Here is a 15,142-nt window from a genome sequence, read left to right as displayed (position 1 = left end):
CCTCCTCCAACATTTCTCCTCCATTCTTCAGTTTGGGATTTGTGGGGGTGGAATTGCATGCGCCTGGTTCCATTCCTATCTATCCAGTCATAGCCAGGTAGACTTGACTATTCCAATGCTTTCCTGAAAGGTCTCCCACCTTTCGCCCTCTCTAGGTTTGAGCTCATTCAAAACTCTGCTCCCTATATCCTAGCTCACACCAAGTCCCATTCACCCACCATCTCTGAGCTCACCGATGTACATTGGCTCCCGGTCCAGCCATACCAAAAATTTAAAACTCTCAGCTTTGTGTTTAAATCCCTCCATGGCCTTGCCCCTCCCAAATCCTCCAGTCTCACATGAAATGAGTGAAGAACATAGAATAATAATAATGGGACAGTTTAACCCAAATAAACTGGCAAGAAGTGGTATATAGGAAGAGGGGTAAAGGGAATGGAGTTTTAACAATGTGTGCAACATGCCTTCCTTAACTGATATGTACAAATTCCAACGAGAGAGAACATAAGAAATAGGAGCAGGCCATACAGCCCCTCAAGCCTGCCCCGCCATTAAGTAAGATCATGGCTGTTCTGTCCCAGGCCTCAACTCCTTTATCGGGCCTGCTCCGCATACCCCTCAACTCCCCGAGATTTCAAAAATCTATCTACCTCCTCCTTAAATACATTTAGTGACCTAGCCTCCACAACTTGGAGATAGAGAATTCCAGAGATTCACCACCCTCTGAGAGAAGAAATTCCTTCGCATCTCAGTTTTAAATGTGTGCCCCCTTATTCTGTAACTACGTGCCCTAATTTGAGATTCCCCCACCAGTGGAAACATATTCTCATCATCTACCCTGTCAAGCCCACTTAAAATCTTATGTGTTTCAATCAGATCACCTCTCATTCTTCTAAGCCCCAATGAATACAGACGTAACCTGTTTAGTTGTTTAGAGGGAGCACTGTTGAATCTAGTAATGGGAAATGAACCAGAACAAAGAAGAGAAGTAAGTGTAGGGAAACATCTGATATCCTCCTGGTGTCTGTCAGATAAAAATGCCCCTTTGATGAGCAGGTTTTCAAATTTCCACACCCGTCCTCTCTCCTTTCTTCCCCTCTTTTCTCTCCTTTAGCCCTAGTCCCTTCCTACATTCCCTCTTCCCCTTCCCCTCTGTCCCTTTCCTCTAAGTTTTGCTGTTTAGCAATAAATAATATCAAATCAAAGCAGTAGCAAACTTATTAAGTAGTATCTTGAGGAATGGCAGGGCTGCTGCAATCTCTAGAGTGCACATCCTGTGCTATGTGGGAACTCCAGGATCTGCAATATGTGCAAGAATTGTCAGTTGCAGCAGATTGAGCTCTGGGTTTTGGAACTTGTGCAGCAGCTGGTGAAACTGCGGAGCATCTGTGAGGTTGAGAGCTTCGTGGATAGCACATTTATAGATGTGGTCACCCCGCAGTTTAAGAGTATGCAGGGAGAAAGGGAATAGGTGAGCACCAGAAAATAAAGTAGAAACAGGTAGATAGTGCAGGAGTCCCCTGAGTACATCCCAATCCCCAACAAGTATTCAGTTCTGAATACTGATGAGACTGATGGTTCATCTGGGGAGTGCAGCCAGAGCCATGTCCATGGCAGCATGGGTGGCTCAGCTGTATGGGGGGGGGCAGGGGAGGGGGTACAAGGAAGACTGGAAGAGCAATAGTGATAGATGATTCGATAGTTAGGGAACTAGATAGACATTTCTGTGGCCACAGACATGAATCCAGAATGGTATGTTGCCTCCCTGGTGCCAGGGTCAAAGATGTCACTGAACGGCTGCAGAGCACCCTGAGGGGGGAGGGTGAACAGCCAGCAATCATGGTACATATTTGGTACTAACAACATAGGCAGAAAAAATGGATGTGGTCCTGCAGTCAGAATTTAAGGTGCTAGGTAGGAAGTTAGCAAGCAGGACCTCAAAAGTAGTAATCTCTGGATTACTCCCAGTACCACGCGCAAGTGAGTATAAAAAAAAGGATAAATCAGATGAATGCATGGCTGGAAACATGGTGCAGATGGGAGGGATTTAGATTCTTGGGACATTGGGACCAGCTCTGGGGGAGATGGGACATGTACAGAGCAGATGGGTTGCACCTCGATAGAACCGGAATGGAATTCCTTGCAGGGTGATTTTGTTACAAGTGCTTTGTTTTTTTAAAAAAAGGTGTGTGCCTTTAAGACTGAGAAAAGGACTTCTCCAAGAAAGTGAACACTGAACTGGGTGGGGCACAGACTGCAAGACCATCTGTTTTTCCAAGCCATTCAGCAGAGAGAAATGACTGTCACATGACTGGCTGCCGGGGAGTTTTTAGTCTCTCTTTTGCAAGAAAAAACGAGTTTTGGCTGGAACCTGTTCTGGAGACCAGAGAAAGCGAACTCTCTTTGAAAGAAATCAAAAGACCAATTTGCTGCTACAAGGGATAGGAAGACAGCCCAGAAACTTTTTCTCTTGAAAAATAATTCCTGTATCAAGGGAAATTCAAAATTCTAATCTCTTCAAGAAGTTACAAGAACTTTGAAGGAGTTGCAAATTGAAGGCATGGAAGCTAAAACCCTTGTTGCTCTTTATGGCTGAAGAGAGAGAAAAGACCCAGGAAGAGGAGTTGCAAGACTCTGGGAATCACTGCTTTGGAGAAAGGCTGCTTTGCTGATAGGAAGCCTGCATTGCTGAAGGTAGTTTCCAGTCTCTGAAAAATCACTACCTCAAGTGTGAATCCTGTTGCCTTGTTATATTTTTGGAAGCTCCTGAAATCTCAAGAAAGTTTCTATTGTTGGACTGCTACTTTAAAATTTAAATAGACGTGTTGCTACAACCTATTGCTGAAAGATCTATGTGACGCCTGCTGCAGACAAATTGCCTTGAACGCCTACCCACCACAGACTATTGATTAATTTCTCCTGGAAACTTTGAGTGGCATCTGACTATTTGACTCTGGGACACCTCACCAATCTGGAAATATTCTACCAGAAGTTACAATCCAGTTCTTTTATTATTCCTAAGAAACAGTTCTAACTTCAAATATTTTAAACTGGTTAACCTTTGGTTTTTGAATGTATGTGTTTGCATGAGGGTAAGGAAGAATAAGTTATAAAATCTGTTCGTACATGTAGATTTATCCCGTTATTTAAAATTGGTTTATTCATAAATAGTTAATTTGTTGTTAAAGAAACCTGTATTGGTGTGCTTTATTCTGGGGAATAAATATGGTGTTTAGTTTGGCTAATATCCGGTAGGTGGGAAACTTTATTTGAAATGCTATGACCTGTGGAGTAGTGGGACTGAATGAACAGTGCATTACTCCCACCTTGGTTGCAACATATTAATTGGGGACTCTTGTCAGGATTATTTCCAATGCTAATTACATTAATTGTGAGGAGAGTAATAATTTGAAAGAAAAAATAAAAGAACCAGGTTTCTTGTATAATAGGGTAGAGGCTATACTATCAGGATGGCATTAGCAGATGCAGCAGCTTTTCTGGGAAAGGAGAATATGCCCATCAATGACTTGAAAACTATAAGGTTAAATTGATAGAAATGGCAACAAAATTGGGGTTAGAGTTGACATTAGGTGCTAAAAAAGCAGAGATATTTGATGCAATGGTCCAACACTTAAAATTGGAAGAAGAAAAGGAAGAAGATACTAGGTCAGAGAGTGAAGCAGTAGAATTGGCTAGAATTCAGTTAGAAACGCAAACACTTGAACAGGAAAAAGAAATAGCAGTAAGAAAACTTGAATTGGAACAAGAGGAAAGGGAGAAAGAAAGAGCATTTCAGAGAGAAAGTGAAAGAGAAGCAAAGGAATTTAGGGTAAAAGAGATGGAACTAAGACAAAGGAATGGTCTTGACCCCAGGGAAGAATCTGAATCCAGCCCAGGATCCAGCCAAAAGCTGTTTAAATTTATACAAGCTGTCCCTAAGTTTGAGGAAAGGAATGTGGAGGCATTTTTCATTTCTTTTGAAAAAATAGGCAAACAAATGAAATGGCCAAATGAAAGCTGGACACTACTTATGCAAAGCAGGTTGATGGGCAGAGCTCATAAAGTTTATGCCACGCTTCCTGAAGAGGCTTCTGCAGATTATGAGATCGCAAAAAAGGCTATTCTCACTGAATATGAGTTAGTCACTGAAGCTTACCAACAGAAGTTTCGGAACTTAGAGATTAGCTGGGCAGACTTGTATAGGATTTGAGAGGGCGAACCAAATTAATTTTGATCGTTGGATATGGGCAGTAAAGATGGTAGCCACGTCTGAGAACCTTAGAGAACTGATTCTCTTGGAAGAGTTTAAAAATTCAATCCCTCCAGTAGTGAGAACTCATGTAGAAAACCTGAAAGTTTTAAAAGCTAGGCAAGCAGCAGAAATTGCCGGGTTTTGAGCTTGTAAATAAGCCAAAACTTTTTGTCCATCACCCCCACAAACCCGAGAAGGAGTGAAAGGAAGGCAAGTAGCCGGGGATAAGAAGGAACAGCTGGGAATGCCACAGGATCCCCCCTCCCTCAGGCCAGAAAGGAAGTTGCTGAAGGTAGAAGTGAGGTCCACAAGCCGAAGTGCTATCATTGCCACAAGGTGGGACATCTTCGTTCAGAATGCTAGCAGTTATGAGGTAAACCTATGGGACTTGTTAGTGTACACAAAGCTAATGCAGAGAAAGAGCCTCTGTCTCTGACAGAGAACACAGCAGATCAGGCTGTAGCTTTAATGGCAGTTGTAAAACCAGACACAAAAACTAAAGTGAGTGTAGAGGTTAAGAATAAGATACCTGAAAGTTATAATGAATTCTTGTCAAAGGGAAAGGTAACTCCATATCCCTCAAGTGAGGCTATCGTTATACTTAGGGATACAGGAGCAACCCAAACTCTTTTGCTGGGGAAAGGTATAAAGCTTCCACCAGAGAGCACACATAGGAAGATAGGAACATGAGTAGGCCATTCAGCCCCTCGAGCCTGTCCCGCTATTCAATGAGATCATGGCTGATCACTGAATGCTAAAGTTTTAGTTAATGGTATTGGCGGGGAGTATGTACCCGCACATTTATATAGAGTGTGACCTAATATCTGGGATGGTAACTGTAGGAGTTGTCCATAGTTTGCCAGTAGAGGGAATTGACCTACTCCTAGGGAATGATTTGGCCAGTTCCAAAGTATCAGTTTCCCCCGTAGTCACAGAGAAACCAAGTGAAGTTAAAGAAATGGAACAAGTTCCGGGAATATTTCCTGCATGTGTAGTAACCCAAACAATGGCTAAACAGATTCCATTGTCGGAGGTAAAATTGGGCACCATAAACAGATAGCCAAGTATCTGAAACTTTATTTGGGGATTTGGATAATCCAGTTAACAAATCTTCTATTATTGCAGCACAATAAGCCGATCCAGAGTTACATAGAATAGCACAGTTGACTCTCACAGAAGCTGAGGCACAAAGAGTTCCAGAAGACGTGATTTTGAGGAGGAAATGGAGACTGCCTCATAGACCTGCGGATGAAGACTGCACAGTTGTTCGACAGATAGTGGTACCACCTAAATAATTCCAAGAATTGTTAAGGTTAGCACATGACATTCCTTTTGCAGGACATAGGGGAATTCAGAAGACCAAATCACAAATAAGTCAACATCCAGCCCTTACAAAGGATGTGAAGCAGTTTCGTAGGACACACCATACATGCCAAATGGTGGGAAAACCATAACCTACCACAAAACCGGCACCACTAATTCCCATACCAGTTATTGAGGAACCATTTAGTAGGGTTTTGGTAGACCCCTTGCCAAATACAAAAGCAGGGCATCAATATATACTTACTATCATGGATATGGCTACTCGATTTCCAGAGGCTATTCCTTTGAGGACAATTACTGCTAAAGTGGTAGCAGAGAAGTTAACCCAATTCTTTACGAGATATGGATTACCACTTGAAGTTCAATCGGATCATGGTTCTAATTTCATGTCTAAAATATTTCAAGAAGTCATGGGTAATTTGGGTATCAAACAGTTAAAATCTTCAGCATATCGCCCACAGACACAGGGAGCTTTAGAGAGGTACCATCAAACTCTCAAAACAATGATTCGAGCATACTGTCATGAATATCCCCATGATTGAGCTAAAGGGCTAGACTTTCTTATATTTGCCACAAGAGATTCACCAAATGAGTCTACAGGTTTTAGTCATTTCAAATTGGTTTACAGACATGAAGTAAGAGGTCCTCTAAAGCTCATGAAAGACAGATTCTTAGAGCAAAGGAATTAATCTTTGATAATAGACTATGTATCTGTGTTGCGGGAAAGGCTCACAAAAGCTTGCAAAGTGGCTTAGGAAGACCTCAAGGCATCCCAAGCCAATATGAAAAAATGGGCGGACAAGAACGCAAAGACATGAAATTTTCAACCGGGGATGAAGTATTAGTATTGTTACCGTTACAAGGTGAACCATTAAAAGCACAGTTCAGTGGTCCGTATAAAGTGGTCAAAAGAGTGGGTAAGGTAGATTACTTGACTAACAGCCCTGATCGCCAGAAAAAGAATCGGTTGTATCATATCAATATGTTAAAGCAATATTATCACAGGGAGGAGGATAAGCCAGTACAGGTATGTCAGGTAATGGGGACTGTTGAGAAGGAAAAGAATAGTGAGGATGAGGCAGAAGGAGGCGTAGACAATTCTCCGATTGAACCTCCTACTATCCGGTTAGCGAATATAGAATGGCTAGGAAAATTGGACAACATGCTTTTGTACTTAGATGCAGGACAATGTGAAGACCTAACCAAGCTTATTACAGCATTTAGAAGAGTCTGTAGAGATAAGCCAGGATTTACAACCTTAGCCACACATGATGTGGAATTAGGGGAATCTGTTCCTTTAAAACAACATCCATACCACTTAAGTCCAGACAAACAGGCCCAAGTAAAAGCAGATATCCAATACATGCTGGAAAACAACTTAGTAGAGCCTAGTCAAAGCAGCTGGAGTTCACCACTAGTATTAGTGCCTAACCCTGATGGGTCAACCTGACTTTGCATAGAGTACAGAAAAGCCAATGCAGTACCGAAGGCAGACTCTTACCCAATTTCTCGTTTAGAGGACTGTATTGACAGTGTGGACAGCGCCATGTGTCTTAGAGATAAATTTGTTAAAGGAATACTGGCAAATTCCTTTGACACCCCAAATTAAAGAAGAATCAGTTTTGGTTACACTGGATGGGGTTTTTCAGTATCAAGTGATACCACACAGGTTAATGGGTATTCAAGAAACTTCTCAGAGAATAGTGAACCCAGTAGTGGCCAGTGTTCCTAACTATGCAGTTCACCTGGCTGAGACATTTGGAAGGAAAACATGAAACAACTAGGAGACTATGGGACAACCCTTGTAAAAAGTAAAAACTGAAATGCCAGAATATTCAGATGGAGTTTATTGTTACAGCCTTATCATTTGAAAATTGTATACATTTTGGGAAAAGACAATGTTATTGCTGGTGCTTTGTCACAAGTTTAACCTTGTTGAGTTATGAGTAACAATGGTAAAAAGCAAAATTGTGTTAATTACCAATAGAAAGAATGGAGGCATGAATGCAAAAATTTTAATTTTTTTTATATTTTGGTTTACAATGTAATGAAATGCATTCAGGAATAGCGTTTCATTTCACCAAGCGCAGAGGTGTTACAAGTGTTTTGTTTTGAAAAAAAAACAAGAGGTGTATGCCTTTAAGACTGAGAAATGGATTTCTCTCAGAACAGTGAATGCTGAACTGAGTGGGGCACAAACTGCAAGACAATTTGTTTTTCCAAGCCATTCAGCAGAGAGAAATGACTGTCACATGACTAGCTGCTGGGGAGTTTTTGATTTCTCTTTTGCAAGAAAAAGCGAGTTTTGTTCTGGAGACCAGAGAAAGCGAACTCTCTCTGAAAGAAATCAAAAAACCAGTTTGCTGCTACAAGGGTTAGGAAGACAGTCCAGAAATTCTTTCTGTTGAAAAGTAATTCCTGTATCAAGGAAAATTCTAATCTCTTCATCAAGTAACAAGAGCTGTGAAGGAGCTGCAAATTGAAGGCATGGAAGCTAAAACCCTTGTTGCTGTTTATGGCTGAAGAGAGAGAAAAGACCCAGGAAGAGGAGTTGCAAGACTCTGTGGAGAATCACTGCTCTGGAGAAAGGCTGCTTTGCTGATAGGAAGCCTGCATTGCTGAAGGTAATCGCCAGTCTCTGAAAAATCTCTACCTCAAGTGTGAGTCCTGTTGCCTTGTTATATTTTTGGAAGCTCCTGAAATCTCAAGAAATGTTCTACTGTTGGACTGCTACTTTAAAATTTAAATAGACCTGTTGCTACAACCTGTTGCTGAAAGATCTGTGTGACGCCTGCTGCAGACAAATTGCCTTGAACGCCTACCCACCACAGACTGTTGATTAATTTCACCTGGAAACTTTGAGTGGCATCTGACTTTTTGACTCTGGGACACCTCATCAATCCGGAAATATTCTACTAGAAATTACAACTCAGTTATTTTATTATCCCTAAGAAGCAGTTCTAACTTAAACCAAGCTTTTAAAACCAGTTAACTGTTGGTTTTTGAATGCATGTGTGTGCATGAGGATTAGGAATAAGGAGTTATAGAATCTGTTCATGCATATAGATTTATCTCTATATTTAAAATTGGTTTATTCATAAATAGTTAATTTGTTGTTGTTTAAAGAAACCTGGTTTGGTGTGCTTTTGTTTCTGGGGAAATAATACGGTGTTTAATTTGGCTAATTCCTAGTAGGTGGGAAACTTTATTTGACATGCTATGATCTGTCGAGTAGTGGGACTGAATTAACAGTGCATTACTCCCGCCTTGGTCGTAACAATTTGCTAATACTATTGGGGAGGGTTTAAACTAACTTGGCAGGGGTGTGGGAACCAGGAGGAAATATCAGAAGAATACCAAGATGCACAGAATACTGGGGGAGAAAGATAGCACTAGATTAGGGAACAGTACGTTATTAGGTGGGGTCAGAGTAAAGGAAAAAGTAATAAAGTCTAAATCAGGGCTAATGTGCTCGTATGTGAATGCACGGAGTGTGGTTAATACAAATGGTGAATTATAGGCCCAGATTGACATATGGAAATATGTTGTGGCTATAACAGACCTGGCTCAAAGAAGGTCAGGACTGGGTGTTCAATATTCCTGGATACAAGTTGTTCAGGAAAGATAGAAAAGGAAGAAAAGGGGGAGGAGTGGCAGTATTGACCACTGAGAGCATTGCAGTTCTGGAGAGAGAGAATATGCCAGAGGGGCCAAGGACAGAATCTATTTGGCGAGAGCTAAGGAACAAAAAAGGTGCAATTACATTTCTGGTATAGTCTATAGGCCACAATCACTGTAAAGGATTTAGAGGAACAAAGTTGCAAGGAAATCACAGAGCTGCAAGAATTATAGACTAGTTGTAATGGGGGACTTCAATTATAAAAATATAGACTGGGATAGTCGTGTAAAGGGCAGAGAGGGACAAGAGTTCCTAGGGTGTGTTCAGGAATTTTTTTTTACAGCAGTATGTTGCCAGTCCAATGAGAGGAAAGGCACTGCTGGACCTGGTTCTTGGGAACGAGGTGGGCTAAGTAGATCAAATATCAGTCGGAAAACATTTAGGGACAGTGATCATTGTATCATAAGGTTTAGGTTGTCTATGGGAAAGGACAAAAGAACAATCTGGAGTAAGAATAATTAACTGGGGGAAAGCTAACTTCAATGGGGTAAGATTGGATCTGGGCCGAATAAATTGGAATCAAAGGTTGGCAGAGAAAACGGTAGCTGAATAATGGGCTATCTTTAAAGAAGAGATAGTTCAGGCACAGTCAAGGTATATTCCCTCAAAGGGGAAAAGTAGGGCTAACAAATCCAGAGCTCCCTGGATGACAAAAGAGATAGAGGTGAAGATGAAGAAGAAAAAGTGTGCTTATGACAGATGCCAGATAATACAGTGGAGAACCAGGCTGAATATAGAAGGTTCAGAGGGGAAGTGAAAAAGCGAATGAGAAAAGGCAAGCGAGCGTATGAAAAGAGACTGGCAGCTAACCTAAAAGGGAATCCTAAAGTCTTCTATAGGTATATAAATAGGAAAAAAGTGGTAAAATGAGGAGTAGGGCCAATTTGGGACCAAAAGGGGGATTTACACAAGGAGGCAGGATGAATATCTGAGGTTTTAAATGAATACTTTGCATCGGTATTTTCTAAGGAAGAAGATGCTATCCAGGCCATGGTGAAAAAGGAGGTAATTAATACACAAAATGATTTAAAATTGATAAGGAGGAGGTATTGGATGGGCTGTCTATACATAAAGTTGATGAAAGTACCAGGGCTGATGAAGATGCATCCAAGGATACTGAGGGAAGTGAGAGTGGAAATCGTGGAGGCACTGGCCATAATTTTCCAGTCTTCCTTAGACTCTGGGGTGGTTCCAGAGGACTGGAGAATTGCAAATGTTACGCCCTTGTTCAAAAAAGGATGTAAAGATGAGCCCAGCAACTACAGGCCAGTCAGTTTAACTTCGATGATGGAGAAACTTCTAGAAAGAATAATTCAGGACAAATTTAATAGTCACGTGGACAAATGTGGGTTAACTAAGGAAAGCCAGCACAGACTTGTTAAGTGAAAATCATGTTTAACCAACTTGCTGGAGTTTTTTGAAAAGGTAACAGAGAGGGTTGATGAGGGAAATGTTAATGTGGTGTACATGGACTTCCAAAAGGCATTTGATCCAGTGCCACACAACAGACTTGTGAACAAAGTTATCGCTCATGGAATAAAAGGGACAGTAGCAACTTGGATACGAAATTGGCTGTGTGATAAGAAACAAAGAGTAATGATTAATAGATGTGTTTTGGGTGTTTTTCGGGCTGGAGGAAGGTTTGTAGTGGAGTTTCCTGGGGGTCAGTGTTGGGACCCTGGCTCTTCCTGAAATATGTTAATGACTTAGACCTTGGTGTACAGGGCACAATTTCAAAATTTGAGGATGATACGAAACTTGGAAGCATTGTGAACTGTGAGGAGGATAGTGTAGAACTTCAAAAGGATGTAGACAAGTTGGTGGAATGGCAGGATAAGTGGTAGATGATGTTCAATGTGGAAAAATGTGAAGCGATTCCTTTGGTAGGAAGAACATGGAGAGACAATATAAAATAAAGGGTACAACTCTAAAGGGGGTGAAGGAGCAGAAGGACCTTTGGATAAGAATGCATTAGTCATTAAAGGTGGAAGGACAGGTTGAGAGAGTGGTTAATAAAGCATATCCTACGCTTTATTAATAGGGGCATAGAGTACAAGAGCAAGGAGGTTATGTTGAACTTATATAAGACACTGGTTTGGTCTCAGCTGGAGCACTGCATCCAGTTATGGGTGCTGCACTTTTGGAAAGATGTGAAAGCAATGGAGAGAGTGCAGAAAAGATTCACGGGAATGGTTCTAGTGATGAACTTCCGTAATCATAATAGATTGGAGAAGTTGGGACTGTTTTCCTTGGAGAAGAGAAGGCGGAGAGGTGATTTGATAGAAATATTCAAAATCATAAGGGGTCTGGACCAAGTAGATAGGGAGAAACTGTTTCACTCATGAAAGGATCGAGAACGAGAGGGCACAAATTTAGAATAATTGGCAAGAGAAGCAAAAGCAACATGAGGAGAAACATTTTCACACAGCTAGTGGTTAGTGCCTGGAATGCACTGCCTGAGTGTGGTGGAAGCAGGTTCAATCAAGGCATTCAAAAGGGAATTAGACTGTGTTATGAAAGATCTTCTATTTTTTTGAGGCTTGTGGCTGAAGATTGTAGAAATTGATTCCTTTGGAGGACTGAAGTGATTCCATAGATGCTGGACTTTATTTTTAAAGAGGTCACCGAAAGGGCTTTGGGACTTGAGCTTTGTTTAAAAACAATACTTACTGGAAGTCACATGGCTTCAGCTAAGTAAACAGCAGGTGCCATCTGACTATGGGTGTTGTTTAGAGATTTATGGTGGTCAAGAGTTGGTTTCATTTTGAATACTGTTTTGAGTCAGTTAGGGGTCAGCCTGCTAAGAGAGATGACATCAGTTCATCTTTTCTCCACCGCTAAGAAATCCTGCAAATCCAGTCTGTGATAGCTGAAACCTCTCATTTCCCCTGGAAAGCCTTGCCAGATTAATCCTCGATGCCGCCTGAAAAGAACAGCTCCAGAAAGATGCTAGTGACTGCTGTCTACGCATATTTGGGACGCCAGAATGAAGGGAGAACTGATATCATTCCATATCTTCTCCCGTTCCTTCAAGAATTAACAAATAGTTGGCCAAAATATTCTTTTTTTGTCTTTTTTTTGTAAAATGATCTCTGCAGAGAAATCTTCTTTAATTTTTCTTTAACCGGTGTGTGTGTTTGTGTGAGTCTGTGTATTGGGCTAAGGTAGAAGGGAACTTACATATTTCAATCTGTGTTAATGCTTTGTATCTTTACTGGATAAGTCTTGTTTTATAATAAAATAATAATTTTGTTTTTTATTAAAGAAACCTGGCAGATTTTATTCTGAAATAAGAGTCTATAATTGGCTATATCAGTAACTGGGTAAACATTTATATATTTGTTGTGACCTGTGGAGAAGTGGAACTAGAGAAAGACTGTGCACTCCTCCCACCTCGGTTGTAACAACTGTTATCTAAAAAGGAAGAGTGTGCAGAGTTATGGAGAGAAGGTGAGGGAATGGCAGTATGTGAATTGCTCTTTCAGAGTGCCTGTGCAGACACAATGGGCTGCATGGCTTCCTTCTGTGTTGTAACAATTCTGTGGTTCTGTGAAAGTATTATTTGGTGTGTCAGCTTTAGCTCCATGATACCATTCATATCCCTAAATCAGAAGTTCAATCTCCACCCCAAGACTTGAGCACATAATTTAGGTTGACACTCCAATATATAACTGAAGGAATGCTGCACTGTCAGAGGTGCAGTTCTTTGGATGAGACATTAAACCTGTCCACCCTTAGAGTGGAAAAGATAGTTGCAGCACAGAAACAGGTCATTTGGCCTAACAAGTCCATGCTGATGTAAGAGGATGGAATAAGCTTTCTCTTCTTTAAGCTAGTATTTGCAATAATATGTATTTAAGAATAAGTTGCAGTTTGTGTATTGTCACACACAGTTTAAGAGGAAATGTGAAATATAAGCTAAATAGCGAATGCCTGTTAAATGCAGAGTTGAGGACAGATGCATCCTGTTTTGAAGATATTAGAGCAAAATGAATGTCATGCGATGTAAGAAGAGTTATGTCTCCTCAAGATGTTGTACAAGATTATCATGGATTAATTTACTAATAATTGTTTTACTGATTATTTGTGGTTATACCTTTGTAAGGATAGGACTCTGTCATCTGAGTACATTTTAAAGTTGCAGTAACTTAAGTAGTTTTAGAAATGCAGTAGTTTGAGTAATTCTAAAATGTAGACTGCATGTTTGAATAGACCTCGTTGTCCAAATAGTATGGTGGAACAGGGAAGTACTTGTGAACCACATCAGCAATTGCTGTTGTCTGTAAAAGATTGATGAACTAAGCTAATAAATATAACAGTGGCGGACTGTTGGCCCAGACCAAAGAGGGGCAGAAAAATAGTATACCTCTGCAAGATGATGTTTAAAGGCAACAAGTGTCTGTGTACAATTGAACTCAAGATGTGTCAGCTTGCTGGGTAAGCAGGAAAATCAGAGTTTAAGCTGGTGTGGAGAAAAATGATTACACTTCTTGGGCTTAATTTTTAGGCCCCGACAGGGGTGGGCATGGAGGCGGACAGGCACTAAATAAAGCCCTGCTGGTCAGTGTGCCATTTTCCTGGAGTCTTCAGACCCCTATTTGAGCATGATGGTGGGTCCTGAAGACTGCAGGGAAAATCCTGCCCTTTCAGTCAGCTGACCAGTACGTTTGAGTATAAAGGAGAGAAGATTTTGATGAAAAATACAGAGTAGAAGCCATGGAGAAGACACCTTAGCTCATGTAGGTGGATGTAATGCTGGCAGGAGCATAATGCTTATCTAGCTAAAGAAGTAGACAACTACCCCAATATCAATTGGGATACAGTGTGGAAGGCACAAAGGGGACAAAATTCTTGAACTGCGTTCAAGAGAACTTCTTTAGCCAGCATGTAACAAGCCCAACGAGATGGGGTGCAATTCTAGATTTAGTCTTCAGTAATGTAGCTGGGCAAGTGGAGGAAGTAACAGTGGGTGACCATTTTGGAGATAGTTAGCATAATCATGGAAAAGGACAAAGGTAAAACAGGAGTAAAAATTCTAAATTGGGGGAAGGCAAATTTTAAGAAACTGAGAGATGAACTGGCGAAAGTGGACTTGATACAACTACCTGAAGGAAAATCAGTGGCAAACCAGTGGGAGGTATTCAAAAGCGAGCTACTACAGGCACAGTGTAGGCATGACCCCACAAAAATAAAGGGTGGTACTGCCAAATCTAGAGCCCCCTGGTTATGTAGAAACTTACAGGGTAAGTTAAAGCAGAAAAAGAAAGCTTATGACAATCACAAAAATCTTAATACTTTGGAAAGCCTAGAGGAGTGTAGAAAGTGCAGGGGTGAAGTAAAAAAAGGAAATTAGAAAAGCAAGAGGACATGAAAAATTATTGGCAGGAAAAATCAAGGAAAACCCAAAGATGTTTTATCAGTACATTAAGAGCAAGAGGATAACTAAGGAAAGGGTAGGGCCTATCAGAGATGTATCATGTATGTCCACAGGTCCCTGAAGGTGGCAGGACAGGTAGATAGAGTGAAGAAGGCATATGGAATGCTTTCCTTTATTGACCGAGGTATAGAATTCAAAAGTAGGGCTGTAATGCTGGAACTGTATAAAAAGTTGGTTAGGCCACAGCTGGAGTATTGCGCACAGTTCTGGTCACCACATTACAGAAAAGACATAATTGCTCTGAGGAGAGTACAGAGGAGATTTACAAGAATGTTGCCAGGGCTCGAAAGTTGCAACTATGAGGAAAGATTGGATAGGCTAGGGTTGTTTTCCTTAAAACAGAGGAGGCTGAGGGGTGACTTAATTGAGGTGTGCAAGCTTATGAAGGGCCTAGATGGAGTAGACAGGATGGATCTGTTTCCCCTAGCAGAGGGGTCAATTAAAAAGGGGGGGC

This window comes from Heterodontus francisci, chromosome 2 (assembly GCF_036365525.1).
Source record: "Heterodontus francisci isolate sHetFra1 chromosome 2, sHetFra1.hap1, whole genome shotgun sequence".
NCBI lineage: Eukaryota > Metazoa > Chordata > Chondrichthyes > Heterodontiformes > Heterodontidae > Heterodontus > Heterodontus francisci.
Note: the sequence above shows the minus strand (reverse complement) of the source record.